The following is a 15,634-nucleotide window of genomic DNA, read 5'->3' on the forward strand; positions in this document are numbered from 1 at the left end:
CTTCAGCAGTGAAACTGCTTGCAACGGTTTAGCAGTGATGCTACGAGCAGCTCTTCAGCAGTGATGCTGCTCGCAGCTCTTCAGCAGTGATACTGCTCGCAACGGTTTAGCAGTGATGCAGCTCTTCAGCAGTGATGCTGCTCGCAGCTCTTCAGCGGTGATGCTGCTCGCAGCTCTTCAGCAGTGATGCTGCAGATGGTGTTTGTGATGTTCTTCTTGAGTTCTTTCAGAGGATGTGGATTGTTAGCAGACACTTTCTGATTTATATTTCCCCACATATAAATATTTTTAATTTAAAGATTTTTTCTCCACTGTATTCACTGAGGAAAATAACCGGTCAGATGACATGAAGAATGTAAAAGTAAATTCCCCATTAAAAGTGTCCTGTCTGACTCCAGAAGAAGGACAGCGTCGTCTTAAAAAGATTAAAATAGACAAATCGCCAGGACCAGATGGCATACACCCCCGTATCCTAAGGGAATTAAGTAATGTCATAGCCAGACCCTTATTTCTGATATTTGCGGACTCTATACTGACAGGGAATGTCCCACAGGATTGGCACATGGCATATGTGGTGCCAATATTCAAAAAGGGGCCAAAAACAGAGCCTGGAAACTACAGGCCGGTAAGTGTAACATCTATCGTGGGTAAACTGTGTGAAGGTTTTCTGAGAGATGCTATGTTAGAGCATCTGAACAGAAATAAGCAAATACCGCCATATCAGCACGGCTTCATGAGGGATCGATCATGTCAGACTAATTTATCAGTTTCTATGAGGAGGTAAGTTCTAGACTTGACAGCGGCGAATCAATGGATGTCGTGTATCTGGACTTCTCCAAAGCAGGCGGAGCGCTCGGCTATGTTCAGAAGTCACACTAAAATGAATGGGAATCTCACCGTGCACATGCGACCACCGCTCCATTCACTTCTATGAGACTTACGGATATAACCGAGCCAGTGCTCAGCTATATTTGGTGTTCCCATAGGAATGAATGGAGGACAGCTGCGCATGCTCGCTGTGCCCTCCAGGACTTTGTGGGCTCCATGCTTAGAATGGGTGTGGGTCCCAGAGGTAGGACATGCACCTATCACACATTGGGGGCAAATCCTAGCGATATGACCCCAGTGTTCAACATTGGACAACCATTAGCTTTTACAAAGATACTTATTCAGAATTGTTTCTCAAGACCGCGCTGCACTCCGGGTCCAATGCTGTGCGGCGACCACTTCTGGGATCACGCGCCATACATTGGACATGTGATTCTAACCTAAAAGCCACAGAGCTCCGGGGTGAGATATTCATTCTCACACATTGTGGGTTCTAACCAGGCTAGGATGATCCCAGAAGTGGTCGCTGCATGGAGCTGGAGCGCAGCGCTGTCTCGGGAAGCGGTGTTATAGTAAAAAGCTGGATAACACCTTTAATGACATGTAATATCCCAGCATGACCACAAGATGTCAGCAAAGTCAATATATCCTGGTGTAATAGAAAGCTAGAGGCCAAGCAATAAATGTCATATACACTCGGGTCCGGGGTCTGTGTCCACGGCTCCTCTTGGTGTTCAGCATTGGACACGGGTCACACCGGCAAACGCTACCCCTGACCCCAGAGCGGTGATGGAGCCCCTGTAACCCTGGTGCAATAGCACCCCCCTCCCCCATTCTCCATGCACTTTATTATCTGACCTTTTGTTCGGCGCCTGCACTTTATGACCGTTTCCGTATTTATAAGGATGTGTGAAAAATGCGCGGCATCGTCCCGGAGAATGGAAGACACACGGTTAATGATAAGACCTAACACATCCTGATGGGGTTAATGACTGTGACGGTCCTTTCTCTATCCCGATCCGTATATGAGCTCAAAAAGCAATTTCTCATCAGCTCTTTGTAATATTTGTTATTTGGAATTGTAGATTGTTTATAGGGAATGTGTTATAGGCCAGGCTCCCACCGTGCCCCGCTGTCGGCTGATACCTGCAGGCTGTTCGGGCATGCTGGGAGTTGTAGTTTTTCAACAGCTGGAGGGCCACAGTTTGAGGATGCCTGTTATAGCATGTCACCACTAGATGGCAGTGTAGTATTGTACTATAGGTCATAGGCCCATGTTCTAGCATGTCACCACTAGATGGCAGTGTAGCACTGTACTATAGGTCATAGGCCCATTGTAAAGCATGTCACCACTAGATGGCAGTGTAATACTGTACTATAGGTCATAGGCCCATGTTCTAGCATGTCACCACTAGATGGCAGTGTAGCCTTGTACTATAGGTCATAGGCCCATGTTATAGCATGTCACCACTAGATGGCAGTGTAGCCTTGTACTATAGGTCATAGGCCCATGTTATAGCATGTCACCACTAGATGGCAGTGTAGCACTGTACTATAGGTCATAGGCCCATGTTATAGCATGTCACCACTAGATAGCAGTGTAGAATTGTACTATAGGTCATAGGCCCATGTTCTAGCATGTCACCACTAGATGGCAGTGTAGCACTGTACTATAGGCCATAGGCCCATGTTATAGCATGTCACCACTAGATAGCAGTGTAGAATTGTACTATAGGTCATAGGCCCATGTTATAGCATGTCACCACTAGATGGCAGTGTAGCCTTGTACTATAGGTCATAGGCCCATGTTATAGCATGTCACCAGTAGATGGCAGTGTAGCACTGTACTGTAGGTCATAGGCCCAAGTTATAGCATGTCACCACTAGATGGCAGTGTAGTACTGTACTGTCGGTTATAGGATGTTACCACTAGATGGTCTGTAGGTCATAGGCCCACGTTATAGCATGTCACCACTAGATGGCAGTGTAGTATTGAACTGTAGGTCATAGGCCCATGTTATAGCATCTCACCACTAGATGGCAGTGTAGTATTGCACTGTAGGTCATAGGCCCATGTTATAGCATGTCACCACTAGATGGCAGTGTAGCCTTGTACTATAGGTCATAGGCCCATGTTATAGCATGTCACCACTAGATGGCAGTGTAGCACTGTACTGTAGGACATAGGCCGATGTAATAGCATGTCACCACTAGATGGCAGCGTAGCCTTGTACTATAGGTCATAGGCCCATGTTATAGCATGTCACCACTAGATAGCAGTGTAGCCTTGTACTATAGGTCATAGGCCCATGTTAAAGCATGTCACCAGTAGATGGCAGTGTAGCACTGTACTGTAGGTCATAGGCCCAAGTTATAGCATGTCACCACTAGATGGCAGTGTAGTACTGTACTGTCGGTTATAGGATGTTACCACTAGATGGTCTGTAGGTCATAGGCCCACGTTATAGCATGTCACCACTAGATGGCAGTGTAGCACTGTACTGTAGGTCATAGGCCCAAGTTATAGCATGTCACCACTAGATGGCAGTGTAGTATTGAACTGTAGGTCATAGGCCCATGTTATAGCATGTCAACACTAGATGGCAGTGTAGCCTTGTACTATAGGTCATAGGCCCATGTTATAGCATGTCCCCACTAGATGGCAGTGTAGCCTTGTACTATAGGTCATAGGCCCATGTTATAGCATGTCACCACTAGATGGCAGTGTAATACTGTACTATAGGTCATAGGCCCATGTTATAGCATGTCACCACTAGATGGCAGTGTAGCCTTGTACTATAGGTCATAGGCCCATGTTATAGCATGTCACCACTAGATGGCAGTGTAGTATTGTACTATAGGTCATGGGCCCATGTTATAGCATGTCAAAACTAGATGGCAGTGTAGCCTTGTACTATAGGTCATAGGCCCATGTTATAGCATGTCACCACTAGATGGCAGCGTAGCATTGTACTATAGGTCATAGGCCCATGTTATAAGTTGTCACCACTAGATGGCAGTGTATCCTTGTACTATAGGTCATAGGCCCATGTTATAGCATGTCACCACTAGATGGCAGTGTAGTATTGGACTATAGGTCATAAGCCCACGTTATAGCATGTCACCACTAGATGGCAGTGTAGCCTTGTACTATAGGTCATAGGCCCATGTTATAGAATGTCACCACTAGATGGCAGTGTAGCCTTGTACTGTAGGTCATAGGCCCATGTTATAGCATGTCACCACTAGATGGCAGTGTAGCCTTGTACTACAGGTCATAGGCCCATGTTATAGCATGTCACCACTAGATGGCAGCGTAGCCTTGTACTATAGGTCATAGGCCCATGTTATAAGTTGTCACCACTAGATGGCAGTGTAGCCTTGTACTATAGGTCATAGGCCCATGTTATAAGTTGTCACCACTAGATGGCAGTGTAGTATTGTACTATAGGTCATAGGCCCATGTTATAGCATGTCAACACTAGATGGCAGTGTAGCCTTGTACTATAGGTCATAGGTCCATGTTATAGCATGTCACCACTAGATGGCAGTGTAGTATTGTACTGTAGGTCATAGGCCCATGTTATAAGTTGTCACCACTAGATGGCAGTGTAGCCTTGTACTACAGGTCATAGGCCCATGTTATAGCATGTCACCACTAGATGGCAGTGTAGCCTTGTACTACAGGTCATAGGCCCATGTTATAGCATGTCACCACTAGATGGCAGTGTAGCCTTGTACTATAGGTCATAGGCCCATGTTATAGCATGTCACCACTAGATGGCAGTGTAGTATTGTACTGTAGGTCATAGGCCCATGTTATAGCATGTCACCACTAGATGGCAGTGTAGCCTTGTACTATAGGTCATAGGCCCATGTTATAGCATGTCAGCTACTAGATGGCAGTGTAGCACTGTACGATAGGCCTAGGTCCATGTTTATAGCATGTCACCACTAGATGGCAGTGTAGCCTTGTACTATAGGTCATAGGCCCATGTTATAGAATGTCACCACTAGATGGCAGTGTAGCCTTGTACTATAGGTCATAGGCCCATGTTATAGCATGTCAGCACTAGATGGCAGTGTAGCACTTGTACTATAGGCATAGGCCCATGTTATAGCATGTCACCACTAGATGGCAGTGTAGCTATTGTACTATAGGTCATAGGCCCATGTTATAGCATGTCACTACTAGATGGCAGTGTAGCGCTTGTACGATAGGTCATAGGTCCCATGTTATAGCATGTCACCACTAGATGGCAGGTAGCTTGTACTGATAGGTCATAGGCCCATGTTATAGCATGTCACACTAGATGGCAGTGTAGCCTTGTACTATAGGTCATAGGCCATGTTATAGCATGTCACCACTAGATGGCAGTGTAGTATTGTACTAGTAGGTCATAGGCCCATGTTATAGCATGTCCCACTAGATGGCAGTGTAGCCTTGTACTATAGGTCATAGGCCCATGTTATAGCATGTCACCACTAGATGGCAGTGTAGCTATTGTACTATAGGTCATAGGCCCATGTTATAGCATGTCACACTAGATGGCAGTGTAGCCTTGTACTATAGGTCATAGGCCCATGTTATAGCATGTCACCACTAGATGGCAGTGTAGTACTTGTACGATAGGTCATAGGCCCATGTTATAGCATGTCACCACTAGATGGCAGTGTAGCCTTGTACTATAGGTCATAGGCCCATGTTATAGCATGTCACCACTAGATGGCAGTGTAGCACTGTACTATAGGTCATAGGCCCATGTTATAGCATGTCACCACTAGATGGCAGTGTAGCCTTGTACTATAGGTCATAGGCCCATGTTATAGCATGTCACCACTAGATGGCAGTGTAGTATTGGACTATAGGTCATAGGCCCACGTTATAGCATGTCACCACTAGATGGCAGTCTATCCTTGTACTATAGGTCATAGGATCATGTTATAGGATGTCACCACTAGATGGCAGTGTAGCCTTGTACGATAGGTCATAGGCCCATGTTAAAGCATGTCACCACTAGATGGCAGTGTAGCCTTGTACTACAGGTCATAGGCCCATGTTATAGCATGTCACCACTAGATGGCAGCGTAGCCTTGTACTATAGGTCATAGGCTCATGTTATAGCATGTCAACACTAGATGGCAGCGTAGCCTTGTACTATAGGTCATAGGCCCATGTTATAGCATGTCACCAGTAGATGGCAGTGTAGCCTTGTACTATAGGTCATAGGCCCATGTTATAGCATGTCACCACTAGATGGCAGCGTAGCCTTGTACTATAGGTCATAGGCTCATGTTATAGCATGTCAACACTAGATGGCAGCGTAGCCTTGTACTATAGGTCATAGGCCCATGTTATAGCATGTCACCACTAGATGGCAGTGTAGCCTTGTACTATAGGTCATAGGCCCACGTTATAGCATGTCACCACTAGATGGCAGTGTAGCACTGTACTGTAGGTCATAGGCCCAATGTTATAGCATGTCACCACTAGATGGCAGTGTAGTATTGAACTGTAGGTCATAGGCCCATGTTATAGCATGTCACCACTAGATGGCAGTGTAGCCTTGTACTATAGGTCATAGGCCCATGTTATAGCATGTCACCACTAGATGGCAGTGTAGCCTTGTACTATAGGTCATAGGCCCATGTTATAGCATGTCACCACTAGATGGCAGTGTAGACTTGTACTATAGGTCATAGGCCCATGTTATAGCATGTCACCACTAGATGGCAGTGTAGCCTTGTACTATAGGTCATAGGCCCATGTTATAGCATGTCACCACTAGATGGCAGTGTAGTATTGTACTATAGGTCATAGGCCCATGTTATAGCATGTCACCACTAGATGGCAGTGTAGCCTTGTACTATAGGTCATAGGCCCATGTTATAGCATGTCACCACTAGATGGCAGCGTAGCATTGTACTATAGGTCATAGGCCAATGTTATAAGTTGTCACCACTAGATGGCAGTGTATCCTTGTACTATAGGTCATAGGCCCATGTTATAGCATGTCACCACTAGATGGCAGTGTAGTATTGGACTATAGGTCATAAGCCCACGTTATAGCATGTCACCACTAGATGGCAGTGTAGCCTTGTACTATAGGTCATAGGCCCATGTTATAGAATGTCACCACTAGATGGCAGTGTAGCCTTGTACTGTAGGTCATAGGCCCATGTTATAGCATGTCACCACTAGATGGCAGTGTAGCCTTGTACTACAGGTCATAGGCCCATGTTATAGCATGTCACCACTAGATGGCAGCGTAGCCTTGTACTATAGGTCATAGGCCCATGTTATAAGTTGTCACCACTAGATGGCAGTGTAGCCTTGTACTATAGGTCATAGGCCCATGTTATAAGTTGTCACCACTAGATGGCAGTGTAGTATTGTACTATAGGTCATAGGCCCATGTTATAGCATGTCAACACTAGATGGCAGTGTAGCCTTGTACTATAGGTCATAGGTCCATGTTATAGCATGTCACCACTAGATGGCAGTGTAGTATTGTACTGTAGGTCATAGGCCCATGTTATAAGTTGTCACCACTAGATGGCAGTGTAGCCTTGTACTACAGGTCATAGGCCCATGTTATAGCATGTCACCACTAGATGGCAGTGTAGCCTTGTACTACAGGTCATAGGCCCATGTTATAGGCATGTCACCACTAGATGGCAGTGTAGCCTTGTACTATAGGTCATAGGCCCATGTTATAGCATGTCACCACTAGATGGCAGTGTAGTATTGTACTGTAGGTCATAGGCCCATGTTATAGCATGTCACCACTAGATGGCAGTGTAGCCTTGTACTATAGGTCATAGGCCCATGTTATAGCATGTCAGTACTAGATGGCAGTGTAGCCTTGTACTATAGGTCATAGGCCCATGTTATAGCATGTCACCACTAGATGGCAGTGTAGCCTTGTACTATAGGTCATAGGCCCATGTTATAGCATGTCACCACTAGATGGCAGTGTAGCCTTGTACTATAGGTCATAGGCCCATGTTATAGCATGTCACTAGATGGCAGTGTAGCCTTGTACTATAGGCATAGGCCCATGATAGCATGTCACCACTAGATGGCAGTGTAGCCTTGTACTATAGGTCATAGGCCCATGTTATAGCATGTCACCACTAGATGGCAGTGTAGCCTGTACTAGGTCATAGGCCCATGTTATAGCATGTCACCACTAGATGGCAGTGTAGCTTGTACTATAGGTCATAGGCCCATGTTATAGCATGTCACCACTAGATGGCAGTGTAGCCTTGTACTATAGGTCATAGGCCCATGTTATAGCATGTCACCACTAGATGGCAGTGTAGCCTTGTACTATAGGTCATAGGCCCATGTTATAGCATGTCACCACTAGATGGCAGTGTAGGCTTGCACTATAGGTCATAGGCCCATGTTATAGCATGTCACCACTAGATGGCAGTGTAGGCTTGTACTATAGGTCATAGGCCCATGTTATAGCATGTCACCACTAGATGGCAGTGTAGCCTTGTACTATAGGTCATAGGCCCATGTTATAGCATGTCACCACTAGATGGCAGCGTAGCCTTGTACTATAGGTCATAGGCCCATGTTATAGCATGTCACCACTAGATGGCAGTGTAGCCTTGTACTATAGGTCTTAGGCCCATGTTATAGCATGTCACCACTAGATGGCAGTGTAGTATTGGACTATAGGTCATAGGCCCACGTTATAGCATGTCACCACTAGATGGCAGTCTATCCTTGTACTATAGGTCATAGGATCATGTTATAGGATGTCACCACTAGATGGCAGTGTAGCCTTGTACGATAGGTCATAGGCCCATGTTAAAGCATGTCACCACTAGATGGCAGTGTAGCCTTGTACTACAGGTCATAGGCCCATGTTATAGCATGTCACCACTAGATGGCAGCGTAGCCTTGTACTATAGGTCATAGGCTCATGTTATAGCATGTCAACACTAGATGGCAGCGTAGCCTTGTACTATAGGTCATAGGCCCATGTTATAGCATGTCACCAGTAGATGGCAGTGTAGCCTTGTACTATAGGTCATAGGCCCATGTTATAGCATGTCACCACTAGATGGCAGCGTAGCCTTGTACTATAGGTCATAGGCTCATGTTATAGCATGTCAACACTAGATGGCAGCGTAGCCTTGTACTATAGGTCATAGGCCCATGTTATAGCATGTCACCACTAGATGGCAGTGTAGCCTTGTACTATAGGTCATAGGCCCATGGAATAGCATGTCACCACTAGATGGCAGCGTAGCCTTGTACTACAGGTCATAGGCTCATGTTATAGCATGTCAACACTAGATGGCAGCGTAGCCTTGTACTATAGGTCATAGGCTCATGTTATAGCATGTCAACACTAGATGGCAGCGTAGCCTTGTACTATAGGTCATAGGCCCATGTTATAGCATGTCACCACTAGATGGCAGTGTAGCCTTGTACTATAGGTCATAGGCCCATGTTATAGCATGTCACCACTAGATGGCAGCGTAGCCTTGTACTATAGGTCATAGGCCAATGTTATAAGTTGTCACCGCTAGATGGCAGCGTAGCATTGTACTATAGGTCATAGGCCCATGTTATAGCATGTCACCACTAGATGGCAGTGTAGCCTTGTACGATAGGTCATAGGCCCATGTTATAGCATGTCACTACTAGATGGCAGCGTAGCCTTGTACTATAGGTCATAGGCCCATGTTATAGCATGTCACCACTAGATGGCAGTGTAGCCTTGTACTATAGGTCATAGGCCCATGTTATAGCATGTCACTACTAGATGGCAGCGTAGCCTTGTACTATAGGTCATAGGCCCATGTTATAGCATGTCACCACTAGATGGCAGTGTAGCCTTGTACTATAGGTCATAGGCCCATGTTATAGCATGTCACCACTAGATGGCAGTGTAGTATTGTACTGTAGGTCATAGGCCCATGTTATAAGTTGTCACCACTAGATGGCAGTGTAGCCTTGTACTACAGGTCATAGGCCCATGTTATAGCATGTCACCACTAGATGGCAGTGTAGCCTTGTACTATAGGTCATAGGCCCATGTTATAGCATGTCACCACTAGATGGCAGTGTAGCCTTGTACTATAGGTCATAGGCCCATGTTATAGCATGTCACTACTAGATGGCAGTGTAGTATTGTACTGTAGGTCATAGGCCCATGTTATAGCATGTCACCACTAGATGGCAGTGTAGTATTGTACTGTAGGTCATAGGCCCATGTTATAAGTTGTCACCACTAGATGGCAGTGTAGCCTTGTACTACAGGTCATAGGCCCATGTTATAGCATGTCACCACTAGATGGCAGTGTAGCCTTGTACTACAGGTCATAGGCCCATGTTATAGCATGTCACCACTAGATGGCAGTGTAGCCTTGTACTATAGGTCATAGGCCCATGTTATAGCATGTCACCACTAGATGGCAGTGTAGTATTGTACTGTAGGTCATAGGCCCATGTTATAGCATGTCACCACTAGATGGCAGTGTAGCCTTGTACTATAGGTCATAGGCTCATGTTATAGCATGTCAACACTAGATGGCAGCGTAGCCTTGTACTATAGGTCATAGGCCCATGTTATAGCATGTCACCACTAGATGGCAGTGTAGCCTTGTACTATAGGTCATAGGCCCATGTTATAGCATGTCACCACTAGATGGCAGTGTAGCCTTGTACTATAGGTCTTAGGCCCATGTTATAGCATGTCACCACTAGATGGCAGTGTAGTATTGGACTATAGGTCATAGGCCCACGTTATAGCATGTCACCACTAGATGGCAGTGTATCCTTGTACTATAGGTCATAGGATCATGTTATAGGATGTCACCACTAGATGGCAGTGTAGCCTTGTACGATAGGTCATAGGCCCATGTTATAGCATGTCACCACTAGATGGCAGCGTAGCCTTGTACTATAGGTCATAGGCCCATGTTATAGCATGTCACCACTAGATGGCAGCGTAGCCTTGTACTATAGGTCATAGGCTCATGTTATAGCATGTCAACACTAGATGGCAGCGTAGCCTTGTACTATAGGTCATAGGCCCATGTTATAGCATGTCACCACTAGATGGCAGTGTAGCCTTGTACTATAGGTCATAGGCCCATGTTATAGCATGTCACCACTAGATGGCAGCGTAGCCTTGTACTATAGGTCATAGGCCCATGTTATAGCATGTCACCACTAGATGGCAGTGTAGCCTTGTACTATAGGTCATAGGCCCATGTTATAGCATGTCACCACTAGATGGCAGTGTAGCCTTGTACTATAGGTCATAGGCCCATGTTATAGCATGTCACCACTAGATGGCAGTGTAGCCTTGTACTATAGGTCATAGGCCCATGTTATAGCATGTCACCACTAGATGGCAGTGTAGCCTTGTACTATAGGTCATAGGCCCATGTTATAGCATGTCAACACTAGATGGCAGCGTAGCCTTGTACTATAGGTCATAGGCTCATGTTATAGCATGTCACCACTAGATGGCAGCGTAGCCTTGTACTATAGGTCATAGGCCCATGTTATAGCATGTCAACACTAGATGGCAGCGTAGCCTTGTACTATAGGTCATAGGCCCATGTTATAGCATGTCACCACTAGATGGCAGTGTAGCCTTGTACTATAGGTCATAGGCCCATGTTATAGCATGTCACCACTAGATGGCAGTGTAGCCTTGTACTATAGGTCATAGGCCCATGTTATAGCATGTCAACACTAGATGGCAGCGTAGCCTTGTACTATAGGTCATAGGCCCATGTTATAGCATGTCACCACTAGATGGCAGTGTAGCCTTGTACTATAGGTCATAGGCCCATGTTATAGCATGTCACCACTAGATGGCAGCGTAGCCTTGTACTATAGGTCATAGGCCAATGTTATAAGTTGTCACCACTAGATGGCAGCGTAGCCTTGTACTATAGGTCATAGGCCCATGTTATAGCATGTCACCACTAGATGGCAGTGTAGCCTTGTACTATAGGTCATAGGCCCATGTTATAGTATGTCACCACTAGATGGCAGCGTAGCATTGTACTATAGGTCATAGGCCCATGTTATAGCATGTCACCACTAGATGGCAGTGTATCCTTGTACTATAGGTCATAGGCCAATGTTATAGCATGTCACCACTAGATGGCAGTGTAGCCTTGTACGATAGGTCATAGGCCCATGTTATAGCATGTCCCCACTAGATGGCAGTGTGGTATTGTACTATAGGTCATAGGCCCATGTTATAGCATGTCACCACTAGATGGCAGTGTAGCCTTGTACTATAGGTCATAGGCCCATGTTATAGCATGTCCCTACTAGATGGCAGCGTAGCCTTGTACTATAGGTCATAGGCCAATGTTATAGCATGTCACCACTAGATGGCAGTGTAGCCTTGTACGATAGGTCATAGGCCCATGTTATAGCATGTCCCCACTAGATGGCAGTGTGGTATTGTACTATAGGTCATAGGCCCATGTTATAGCATGTCACCACTAGATGGCAGTGTAGCCTTGTACTATAGGTCATAGGCCCATGTTATAGCAAGTCACCACTAGATGGCAGCGTAGCCTTGTACTATAGGTCATAGGCCCATGTTATAGCATGTCACCACTAGATGGCAGTGTAGTATTGGACTATAGGTCATAGGCCCACGTTATAGCATGTCACCACTAGATGGCAGTGTATCCTTGTACTATAGGTCATAGGCCCATGTTATAGCATGTCACCACTAGATGGCAGTGTAGTATTGTACTGTAGGTCATAGGCCCATGTTATAGCATGTCACCACTAGATGGCAGTGTATCCTTGTACTATAGGTCATAGGCCCATGTTATAGCATGTCACCACTAGATGGCAGTGTAATACTGTACTAAAGGTCATAGGCCCATGTTATAGCATGTCACCACTAGATGGCAGTGTAGTATTGTACTATAGGTCATAGGCCCATGTTATAGCATGTCACCACTAGATGGCAGTGTAGTATTGTACTATAGGTCATAGGCCCATGTTATAGCATGTCACCACTATATGGCAGTGCATCCTTGTACTATAGGTCATAGGCCCATGTTATAGCATGTCACCACTAGATGGCAGTGTAGCCTTGTACTACAGGTCATAGGCCCATGTTATAGCATGTCACCACTAGATGGCAGTGTAGCCTTGTACTACAGGTCATAGGCCCATGTTATAGCATGTCACCACTAGATGGCAGCGTAGCCTTGTACTATAGGTCATAGGCTCATGTTATAGCATGTCAACACTAGATGGCAGCGTAGCCTTGTACTATAGGTCATAGGCCCATGTTATAGCATGTCACCACAGATGGCAGTGTAGCCTTGTACTATAGGTCATAGGCCCATGTTATAGCATGTCACCACTAGATGGCAGTGTAGCCTTGTACTATAGGTCATAGGCCCATGTTATAGCATGTCACCACTAGATGGCAGTGTAGCCTTGTACTATAGGTCATAGGCCCATTGTAAAGCATGTCACCACTAGATGGCAGCGTAGCCTTGTACTATAGGTCATAGGCTCATGTTATAGCATGTCACCACTAGATGGCAGTGTAGCATTGTACTATAGGTCATAGGCCCATGTTATAGCATGTCACCACTAGATGGCAGTGTAGCCTTGTACTATAGGTCATAGGCCCATGTTATAGCATGTCACCACTAGATGGCAGCGTAGCCTTGTACTATAGGTCATAGGCTCATGTTATAGCATGTCACCACTAGATGGCAGTGTAGCCTTGTACTATAGGTCATAGGCCCATGTTATAGCATGTCACCACTAGATGGCAGCGTAGCATTGTACTATAGGTCATAGGCCCATGTTATAGCATGTCACCACTAAATGGCAGTGTAGCATTGTACTATAGGTCATAGGCCCATGTTATAGCATGTCACCACTAGATGGCAGTGTAGCCTTGTACTATAGGTCATAGGCCCATGTTATAGCATGTCACCACTAGATGGCAGCGTAGCCTTGTACTATAGGTCATAGGCCCATGTTATAGCATGTCACCACTAGATGGCAGTGTAGCCTTGTACTATAGGTCATAGGCCAATGTTATAAGTTGTCACCACTAGATGGCAGCGTAGCATTGTACTATAGGTCATAGGCCCATGTTATAGCATGTCACCACTAGATGGCAGTGTAGCACTGTACTGTAGGACATAGGCCCATGTTATAGCATGTCACCACTAGATGGCAGCGTAGCCTTGTACTATAGGTCATAGGCCCATGTTATAGCATGTCACCACTAGATAGCAGTGTAGCCTTGTACTATAGGTCATAGGCCCATGTTAAAGCATGTCACCAGTAGATGGCAGTGTAGCACTGTACTGTAGGTCATAGGCCCAAGTTATAGCATGTCACCACTAGATGGCAGTGTAGTACTGTACTGTCGGTTATAGGATGTTACCACTAGATGGTCTGTAGGTCATAGGCCCACGTTATAGCATGTCACCACTAGATGGCAGTGTAGCACTGTACTGTAGGTCATAGGCCCAAGTTATAGCATGTCACCACTAGATGGCAGTGTAGTATTGAACTGTAGGTCATAGGCCCATGTTATAGCATGTCACCACTAGATGGCAGTGTAATACTGTACTATAGGTCATAGGCCCATGTTATAGCATGTCACCACTAGATGGCAGTGTAGCCTTGTACTATAGGTCATAGGCCCATGTTATAGCATGTCACCACTAGATGGCAGTGTAGTATTGTACTATAGTCATGGGCCCATGTTATAGCATGTCAAAACTAGATGGCAGTGTAGCCTTGTACTATAGGTCATAGGCCCATGTTATAGCATGTCACCACTAGATGGCAGCGTAGCATTGTACTATAGGTCATAGGCCCATGTTATAAGTTGTCACCACTAGATGGCAGTGTATCCTTGTACTATAGGTCATAGGCCCATGTTATAGCATGTCACCACTAGATGGCAGTGTAGTATTGGACTATAGGTCATAAGCCCACGTTATAGCATGTCACCACTAGATGGCAGTGTAGCCTTGTACTATAGGTCATAGGCCCATGTTATAGAATGTCACCACTAGATGGCAGTGTAGCCTTGTACTGTAGGTCATAGGCCCATGTTATAGCATGTCACCACTAGATGGCAGTGTAGCCTTGTACTACAGGTCTAGGCCCATGTTATAGCATGTCACCACTAGATGGCAGCGTAGCCTTGTACTATAGGTCATAGGCCCATGTTATAAGTTGTCACCACTAGATGGCAGTGTAGCCTTGTACTATAGGTCATAGGCCCATGTTATAAGTTGTCACCACTAGATGGCAGTGTAGTATTGTACTATAGGTCATAGGCCCATGTTATAGCATGTCAACACTAGATGGCAGTGTAGCCTTGTACTATAGGTCATAGGTCCATGTTATAGCATGTCACCACTAGATGGCAGTGTAGTATTGTACTGTAGGTCATAGGCCCTGTTATAAGTTGTCACCACTAGATGGCAGTGTAGCCTTGTCTACTACAGGTCATAGGCCCATGTTATAGCATGTCACAATAGATGGCAGTGTAGCCTTGTACTACAGGTCATAGGCCCAGTATAGCATGTCACCACTAGATGGCAGTGTAGCCTTGTACTTAGGTCATAGGCCCATGTTATAGCATGTCACCACTAGATGGCAGTGTAGTATTGTACTGTAGGTCATAGGCCCATGTTATAGCATGTCACACTAGATGGCAGGTAGCCTTGTACTATAGGTCATAGGCCCCATGTTCTAGCATGTCAGTACTAGATGGCAGTGTAGCACTGTACGATAGGCATAGGT

Source organism: Bufo gargarizans, unplaced genomic scaffold, assembly GCF_014858855.1.
Source record: "Bufo gargarizans isolate SCDJY-AF-19 unplaced genomic scaffold, ASM1485885v1 original_scaffold_1282_pilon, whole genome shotgun sequence".
In the NCBI taxonomy this organism is placed as follows: domain Eukaryota; kingdom Metazoa; phylum Chordata; class Amphibia; order Anura; family Bufonidae; genus Bufo; species Bufo gargarizans.